Source organism: Lolium rigidum, chromosome 1, assembly GCF_022539505.1.
Source record: "Lolium rigidum isolate FL_2022 chromosome 1, APGP_CSIRO_Lrig_0.1, whole genome shotgun sequence".
NCBI lineage: Eukaryota > Viridiplantae > Streptophyta > Magnoliopsida > Poales > Poaceae > Lolium > Lolium rigidum.
In genome coordinates, this window is record NC_061508.1 from 318,184,524 (window position 1) to 318,193,446 (window position 8,923).

General features: G+C 42.9%; 1 long non-coding RNA gene across 4 annotated transcripts; it reads right to left on the minus strand.

Moving 5' to 3' along the window:
* Positions 1–3,214: 3,214 nt before the first annotated feature.
* Positions 3,215–6,895, minus strand: LOC124698188. 4 transcript variants are annotated; one of them, XR_007000896.1, is made up of 9 exons: positions 6,861–6,895; positions 6,324–6,496; positions 6,188–6,239; positions 6,025–6,071; positions 5,413–5,812; positions 5,130–5,208; positions 4,714–4,769; positions 3,594–3,778; positions 3,215–3,262 (listed from the first exon to the last, which is right to left on the minus strand). It is a non-coding gene; the product is annotated as an uncharacterized LOC124698188 (long non-coding RNA). The 4 variants fall into 4 exon arrangements; XR_007000901.1 differs by having other exon boundaries at positions 3,218–3,262; positions 3,662–3,778; XR_007000895.1 differs by lacking the exon at positions 3,215–3,262 and having other exon boundaries at positions 3,538–3,778; positions 5,413–5,809.
* Positions 6,896–8,923: the final 2,028 nt, after the last annotated feature.

The window sequence follows — 8,923 nt, forward strand, 5'->3', positions numbered from 1 at the left end:
CAATCAGATAAATTTTGGTGCAATTTGTTTTTATAAGGCTAGTTTTGGCATGACCCTAAACCTTATTTTTCTGTAGGGTTAGTTTTGGCATGATACTATTATCCTACATTTTTCATATTCCTGCACTGTTTGAAATCCTGTGAATCGAAGAGGTCATTCAATTTTGCAGAAGAAGTTGACCGATGGCTCTTCAGAATTTAAAAGCGGGGACAAAGAAAAGTTAGCACTTGAATTGGATCGGTGCATGCAGGTGTGTAAAAACTCTTTGCTCTTCAGTTACCAGCTAGCTGAACTGATATGCGATCTAATATGACGAGAAAGCAAATAACAAAATGAGACATGTAGTTAAAGGGGAATGACATTTGTTCCAGTATAACCTCCTCCCCTAAACTCAAGGACATCAAAGGCTGAGATCGTTCCGTAAGTCTTTATAATTAAAATTATAAAGGGTACGAGGAAATGATCTTAGCCCTTGATAAGTTTGATTTTGGAGAGAGCTCGAAAGAAATAATATATAGTGGCATCCTTCTACCACACCATAGGCATCAGCGAAGCAAGAAACTGGAAGCACACCGAGCTCGCAGAACCTTCCAGCCAGCATGGCGCTCAGCGCGTTCGAGGAACTGAAGTGCTCCTCGGATCACGTCGACCAAGACACCCACAACGACTCTGATGAGTTCATCGAGATATCGTCGGTATGTCTTCTTCTTCCGCAACAAATCGCAATGCAAGTACTCTCTCTGAATCATATTAATGGACACTAGTATGAATGTACCTAGAACTAAAATATACTAGATTTAAATGTGCGCCTTGGCGCACGATCCCGTGAAACTCGTGTCGATGAAAACTCTATATAACGGACGGAGTAGGAAACCGTTTATATAGAACCAGAAAATATATTATAGTAGCAAACACTCAATGGCTATGTCAAGAGCAACAGAAATAAAAAAGAAACAATAAAAGCATTATCTATAAATGGTCTTCGGAGGCTACGTCGCAGGAAAACTCTGATTGTTTTAGTTGGGTTAATACATTATCTCTTTTCTTGTGTCACTTTAATCTCCTTCTGCAACTTAACCTTGGATTTTCCAAACTGTTGGGTCAGGCCACAAATGTTCTTCACTAAGTCATCATTACATTGTTGTATAACTGAAATACTCGCAATTTGCTTTTCTACCTTTGTCTCAAGGTTCCTGGTAGAAGCGTGAGAATGTTGTAACTCTAACAGAGTTATTTACTTCTCTTCATGTAGTGTTACAGTTTCCTCAAGTAAGCTGCTCTTAATTCGTTCCATTGCTTGGTCAAGCTAGCATTGCTATTCTTCATGTCTTCATCAGAAATCTGCTCCTCAATTCTAAGATTCCCAACGAAAACCACAAACTGCTGCAACTCTGAGAGGGTTTTATTCTTCTTATCTTGAATTGCTACAATTTCATCATGGAAACTAACCAAGACATCTTCAGACCCTTTCTTCAGGTTAGAGTTACTCTTCTGCAGATCTTCATTGGCAGGCTGTAGAATATAGTTGTTTTCTCTTTGCTACTCTAACTCACATTCAAGACTCTTGACTGAAGCATTTGAATTTTGTAAACAATAAAGGGTGTGTTCCTTCTATCTTTGTAACAGAATGATCTCCTCTTGCATATTAGTCTTAGCATCTTCCAGCTGTCTATCCAAGCTAGAATTCTTCTCCTCTGAGAATGAAAATGACAAATGAAATTAGACACCGAAAGATAGAAAGGATCAATTATGTTTTTATTTCCAGCGCACCATGATGATGCCATAAAAATTGGTGCCTCACATCTTCTCTTTTTTTTAGATTTGTTTCTATTGAAGCGTCGTGATTTTGTACAATAGTAAAAACAGTTGCAGAGTTATTCTGAATGAATTCAGGGAAAAATAAAGTGATACTAAATGATGATTGCGTGGTTAGTGTCAAATATAGATAATGCATCAAAAGATTGCATAGATTATGTCCAAAAGGATATGGACGAGCTTTTAAGAGAAAAAGATCAGTCAAGAACATGCACATGCCCGTATAGTATCATAATGTGTAATCCTTTTAGACTTCGGATTTTATGCATAATATAAAAAAACACCCATATGAATGAACAAGTCAATGGCAAAAATATTCAAATAAATATAAGCGAAGATATAATTGTGCGCCTTGGCGCACGACCCCATTGGATTCGCACCGATTTACATTTGGTATCATGGTGATAAAAACAACACGGAAAAATGATAATACATATTTTTAGACAAAAGAAAGGTAGCCATGATAAGCTAAAATCATTTGCAGGATTTCTTATCAAGTAATTTTGGAGGAGATAAAACATTTTAAAGTTTTGACTTGGTTCGCTGCACAATAGGAATCACCACGTCCTCACATTTAAAAAATATAAAATTTAAGGAAACATATTAGAAAGGATTGTTGAAGAAATAACGGAAAATCAAATAATGGTAGCAAGCTTCTTCATCAACTTCGGAGTTCGAGGTAGCCATGATAAGCAAAAAAATCATTTGTATCTCCTTAATCTGAAGCTCAAAGTTACTCGAAACTATAAATGTCGCTATGATGCAAGCCAAAACTTTAGAATCTCCAGGAGTAGTGCTGCCAAGTAGCACAATAGCCAAAACATAAGCACCAAGTGATGCATCGTCTATTTGGTCATTTAGTATTAAATACATTTTTAGAAATAAACTATGTTTCCCACCAGAACAAAAACATGAACATGGTGCTACTTCTAAGCATATCTCTAACATGGAACCACATTTATGTTTTTATATTAAAAAGGCATATATGGTTATCAAGATTGGGCCACCAATATCTCCTGAAATGAAGTACTATTAGGCAACTGTCTCGTCCTTGGACCAACTTTCACATCCATTTCGGTGGCCACGTCGAAGCCCTTGTTTATGCAGTAACTACGGTCACCCTTGGTGATGCCGACATCTCCTAGAAATGCACGACTTTACGGTGATTTCATCGCACTCTTAAAGCTGTATAACCGATGGTGCTACCATAGGAAGACAATAGTTTAGGTATTTTCTTCTCACTCTTAAGTATCATTTTGTACTTTCTACAACTGAAAGGATTTTAAACAGAACCTTATTGAGCAAAGGGATACATAGAAGCATCATCCAGGCATGTATTGATATGCTTGCTTGCACACATAGAAAGAGAGGTTACCTCTTATTTATTCCGGATGCATCGAGATGATGCCGGTAGCTCCTACGGATCATCAACCACACTTGGAAGAACCTAACATGACATCCCGGCAGACGATAAGTATACGAAGCGCAAGTAAACCAAAAGACCATGTCTCTTGGATAAGTAACTATCTTTAAAGCCACGACACTGAACAGAATCATGGAACAAAGCTCTCTGCACAAATGAATTCTCAAAGATACTTGTTGATGTTAAATATTTTCTCCGAAGATCCCCAAATTTCAAGCTAAATAAATATATTTGTGAATTTCTTTTCAAATTAGCAAAGATACTTAAATTTGATGTGAATTTCCATCCTTACGTGAAGATAGTACATGGTGCACAACTGGCTGAAATAAAGCAGACCACCTATGGTGAGGCCTACCATAGATGAAGGTACATCTAGCAAAGCCGCATATATCACGAATAGGTGCAAAGGCTGATGATGGATACCAAACAATTTCTGAGCTCTCTCTTCTGCCGTTGGTGTGGCCTGCCCCTGAACCTGCAAGATTTGTCGGAATCCACTGGTACTGCAGTGTGGTGATATTTCAGTAAACAGCCTAATACCTGCAGCAAGATCAAGATTCTGGTTGGGATAACCTAGCAATAAATAATGAGTGAAACTAACATGTACAACAGAAATTTAATGTACAATAATAAACATGTTTTTCAGACCAAGATATAGCTGCCTGGGAAATTCTTAGAAATGCTAAATAATGTCATATTCGTTCTACGGAGTATATCTTTACTGCATGCTGCACTTTTCAATAGACCCTATTCTCGCTTACATTCCGTAAGCATTGGCACGTGAAAAAGAACATAAAGCATTTAAGTTTATAAGAGATGAGCATTTCTTGAGCTAACAAACCATATGTTTATTTGTCCGGCTACTTACACAACCAAATTTCTAATCTTGTATATTTAAGTGGACGTTGATATATTATGTGATCTATGTGTTTGAGATACATGACAACAAGAGAGAAATAAAGAGAATCCATAATTATACAGTATGTTCTAAAAAACAAAATACGGAAGTGGATCTCATTTCCACCATGGCTATAACCACAACTGGTTACCCATAGCAAGAATAAGACAACTTTTAGCTTTTCTGCTTGTAATAACCAAAAATGAAAAGTACTACCAGCAGCAGTTAGGAACTGATAAGACGTGATGGCAATAGTGCAACATATTGATTTAACCAATTATAAAATAATATTCGGATTTTACTACACCTAAACTCATTCCAACTATCTTTAATCAACATATATGAATGCCCATCAAATAAACATGAATGGAATAGAATATGTTTGAAAGTTCCTCCCAAAAATTGAGCACTCTCGTGTACATAGAGTTGGTAAATACCTCTAAGAAAAACGAAATAAATAGTTCCAACAATGAGAAAATTTAAGGATCATCTGGTATGCAACATATGACATCATCAAGTTTTCTAGTAAATGTGGTCATGATGCATTGAAAAAAAAGTGGTGTTCGAGATAGCCCACCTCCATGTATTATATTTTGCGCTTCTCATGGGTGAGCCAAATAGTGCCTTCAATTTCTAGATTAGATGGACAACCAAAATATAAGGTCATGAGAGGGGAAAATATGCTGCATTTTAACAAAACCAATTGGCATTCAGGAACTGACTCTGTACAAATCAAAAAAATGCATAATCCAAACAATTTATCTTTTCTTCATTTTGCGGCAAGTAGACAACAACATCACTCATCACTCAGTAATTGAGCCCAAAACCCCGGCCCATCATAAACAGGAAATTAGAATTGTCATGGAAGAATCCATTTGATGTATGCATTGATTTACTAAGCTAGGTACAACTCAACTAATTACGAATGAATGAGATATTTCTAAATATAGAAAACCATATCATAGTAAAGCAAAGGGAGTTGTAGGCTACCACCTTGACATTGCCGCTTTCAAAGAGCAAGTTCTTGAGTTCATCTCAAGCCGTCGTCTCTCCATACTCAAATGACCGGCTCCTGAAAAGAACACCGGACTTACCACATGAATATAGACATCAATCTGTACAATTGCATCTATGTGTGTTGGATGAATGACAGGATCAACCAATGAGATCTACAGAACTGAAAGATGTTCAGCAGAAGCTATCTCTGCACTCGTACACATTCAACATCATTTTTTTTTTTGCAATAATAGAGAGAGGAGGAAAATAGGGAGCTCACCGGGAGCAGTAGGTTGGGGATGTGATGGGCTACAGCTGTACTGAATGGTGGCCGGCAGGCGCAGGTCTAGAACGACGCAGACAACTCGGGGTGGTGGTGGCGTAAATCGCCGGCAGCAGCAGCTCCGGGAAAGCGACCACCATCTCGTCATCCTTGCCTCCCCGATGTCGTACCTGCGCTGCGGAGAGCTCCTCGCGCCGGGTACGCTCACGGACCGTCACCTGCAGACACAAGAAGCAGGTAAGAGGTCCTCCATGGCTGGTGCATCGAGCAAGGGGAGGGGGGAGGGAAGAGGCCCCGCCCTGCTGTGCCATGGCAGCCGTCGTGGAGACACGCGTGTGCAGAATGTATTTTCCTCTAGATCCATCACAATAATTGGCACTTCTCATTACTCCCCCTGCTAAACAACATGAGATATGCAAATAAAATTCATTAGCAGCTGCTCCCATCAACGATTGTCTCAAAAAGCCTCCTATAAATAACTCATCTATTTAGAAAATAATAGCTTGCATAGAAAAGTCAAAAAATCAAGAGGCAGTGTACATATAATTAAGTCACATATTTTAAGCTAGATTTCAGCAAATAAAATCTATTGAGGGGAAGGGATAGTACATAGGTCGATCTTCCCCTCCATCCCACTTTCCTTTTCATGAAACAACCTGTAGCCATAAATAAAAAGATCTAAATGAATAAATATGAAATGTTAGGGAATTAAACCAAAAGGAGTAGTGGAAGATAGAATTGGACAAATCTATAGGAACAATTGCACACCCACATAGTGTTTTCCAAGTGGAGATAGCCAATCACCGGCCAAGATTAAAATCCTCCTATGTGATTCATGAGCAAATATTAAGAACTGATAGTGCAAAATCCTCACAAGATAGGAGATGTGCAGAGAGGACGACGCTCACCAGCGGTGACACATGGCAAGCAGCGGCCTACGCTGCTTAGATCGCCACCAGCCGATCATCCGACCGCCGTCCAGCCAGCCGCGGCTCCTCTTGGAGTGTGGCGTTCGTCGGTGGCTATGCTCTAATTGTTCCATCAACCATGGTTCTTATCATGCTGTAGGGACTGCAAAGCGCTGCGAGGCAGGCCAACCATTACACACCTTCATATGCAAGAACTAAGATGTTGCATCACATTAGCTCTGAGTGGATTCCACTACTTAAATGCAGGGCCTATCTGTCTAACAATTCGAAGCCAATGTTACACTCATCAGGCCAACTATTGACCATACCGAGATGAACCTCTAACTATGCAGCAGATTAATATTAATAAATCTCCATATATATATTTCAACTTTCATGTCGGCATGTGCATTAGCAAATCTAAACTTGAACCGACAACTTGTAGGAAACCCCAGTCTACATTTCCTCAAAATATCAATATACATGGTAACATTACACTGATGATATGTACATGGATAGTAAGCATTGCATGAGTACCTTGTTGTTTTCCAAATCCAAGGGTTATAAGCTTCGCATTAGTTGTTTTCCGGGAATTAGCCATTAGGTGATCTTATCTCGCGTGTATGCTCCTGACACAAAATTTATAGATATGAGCACAATGCCGCGAGATGTAATTTCTAAAATATTCATTAGAAAATAAGCCAGCAAAGAATATGGAAAAGCAAATAAGGAAGATGACATTTGTTCCCAATTGTATTATTAAGGCGAGAATTTCCAAAATACAATTGCTCGTTGAGTAGGTCATCGAGCCACAACGGCTGCTCCTCGATGATACTCTCAGACAAAGTGCGCTAGTGGTGCTCATGGCTGTGGTCATGCCCGAAGATTTTCCCCTCTCATGACCTCCAGTTTGGTTGAGTGGGGTGTTTCCAGTAACTGGAGCATCATCCAAGGATTAGCACCCACGCACAACGAAGTAATATGCAAATGTTTCCGCAGCCCAATCGCAAGACACCCAAAAACGCAGAACTGTGTAGGCCACCCAACGCATCCGCTGACGGTCAGCAAAACACAGATAGACCGTAGGAAATCGACTCCAGAACCTGTCCTGCGCAGTCTAGGCACACCCACACGCGCTGAACACAAATCGAAGAAAATCAACCACAAGGAACATCCCAAGCACCCAAAATCCCCAGATCCACAACAACGTGCGCATGACACACCCACGAATCGGCCCCAATTCCTGGGCACCCACCACACCAATGCTTAGTAGAGATCCAAAAATACACACACGCTTGCACAGAGAAAGCTACCCACGACCGAATCCACCAGAGCCACATCCACATCAATATCAAAGAATAATGGAAAAAACAATGGGCAGAGGGAACAAACCACATCGGGGAAGAAGCAACCCCGGAGAGCCCCGCCTCCCTACCGCACAGCTATCACCGTCTCCCTGTATGCGCTCGCCAGATCCACCGCCGTGTTCGTCTCCGTCGACACCCGACCCCGACGACGTGGTCCGCGTCTACGGCTCCCACGGCTGCCTCGTGGCGTGGCGCCTCCGTGTCGGGCTCCTCTACAAGGCCGTCGCGCTGCTGCACTTGACGCCGCGACCCCGCTTGGCCGCCCCGTGCTCCGCCTCTCCGCCGCCGGACCGAAGGTCTGCGGCGCCGCCCTCCTGCGCCACGTTGACGCGCGCTTCAAGGGGAATCCCACCGTCGCGCCGCCCCTGCGCGCGGGATTAGGGGAGAGCATGGCCCCGCTCGGCCGCCCCGTGCTCCGCCTCTCCACCGCCGGCCCGGAGCTCTGCGGCGCCGCCGACGCCCTCCTGCGTCACGTCGACGCCGTCGCGCCGCCCCCGCTTGCGGGATTGGGGGAGAGCGTGGACCGGGGCATGCGGGGATTGGGGAGTGCGGCTAGGGTTTGGACCGTGGGCTGCCTATTTTAATCATGTCTGACCAAGAGCAATCTCACCCGCAGTCACCGACAGGCGGGCCCGGACGATGGTGGGGCCCACTTGCAGCCAGAGGCGGGTAGCACATGGCCCTTGCATGGCTTTATCTAGTGGGAGGAGAGGTTAACCACGTCTGACCAAGAGCAATCTCACCCACAGTCACCGACAGGCGGGCCCGGACGATGGTGGGGCCCACTTGCAGCCAGAGGCGGGTAGCACATGGCCATTGCATGGCTTTAGCTAGTGGGAGGAGAGGCAACAACGAACGGACCAGATACGCTGATGGGGTGATCCAACGGCCACGAAGCGAGGATCGCTGTGAGAGCCCCATGGGGGTGCAGCAATCATACCTTTAGATATAAATACATCTATATTAGTGGCGATCGGAGGAAGCAGTATCAACAGCTTAAGTCGGTCACTTTTACAGTTTCCTGCCAGAGTATAGTAATGCTGAGCCAACACGCTGCTTATGTTTTTCTTGTACATGGCCAAGGAGGATGAAGAGCGCCATCAGCTACCGAGGCCAGTGAAGCGCACGGCACTTGCTATGGTTGGTGGCCCCGCATCATCTTCTTCCTCCAGCTGCAATAGGAGGAAGACAGACCTGACTTCCTACCGCCGGATCCCGCCGGCTAAGGAAGAA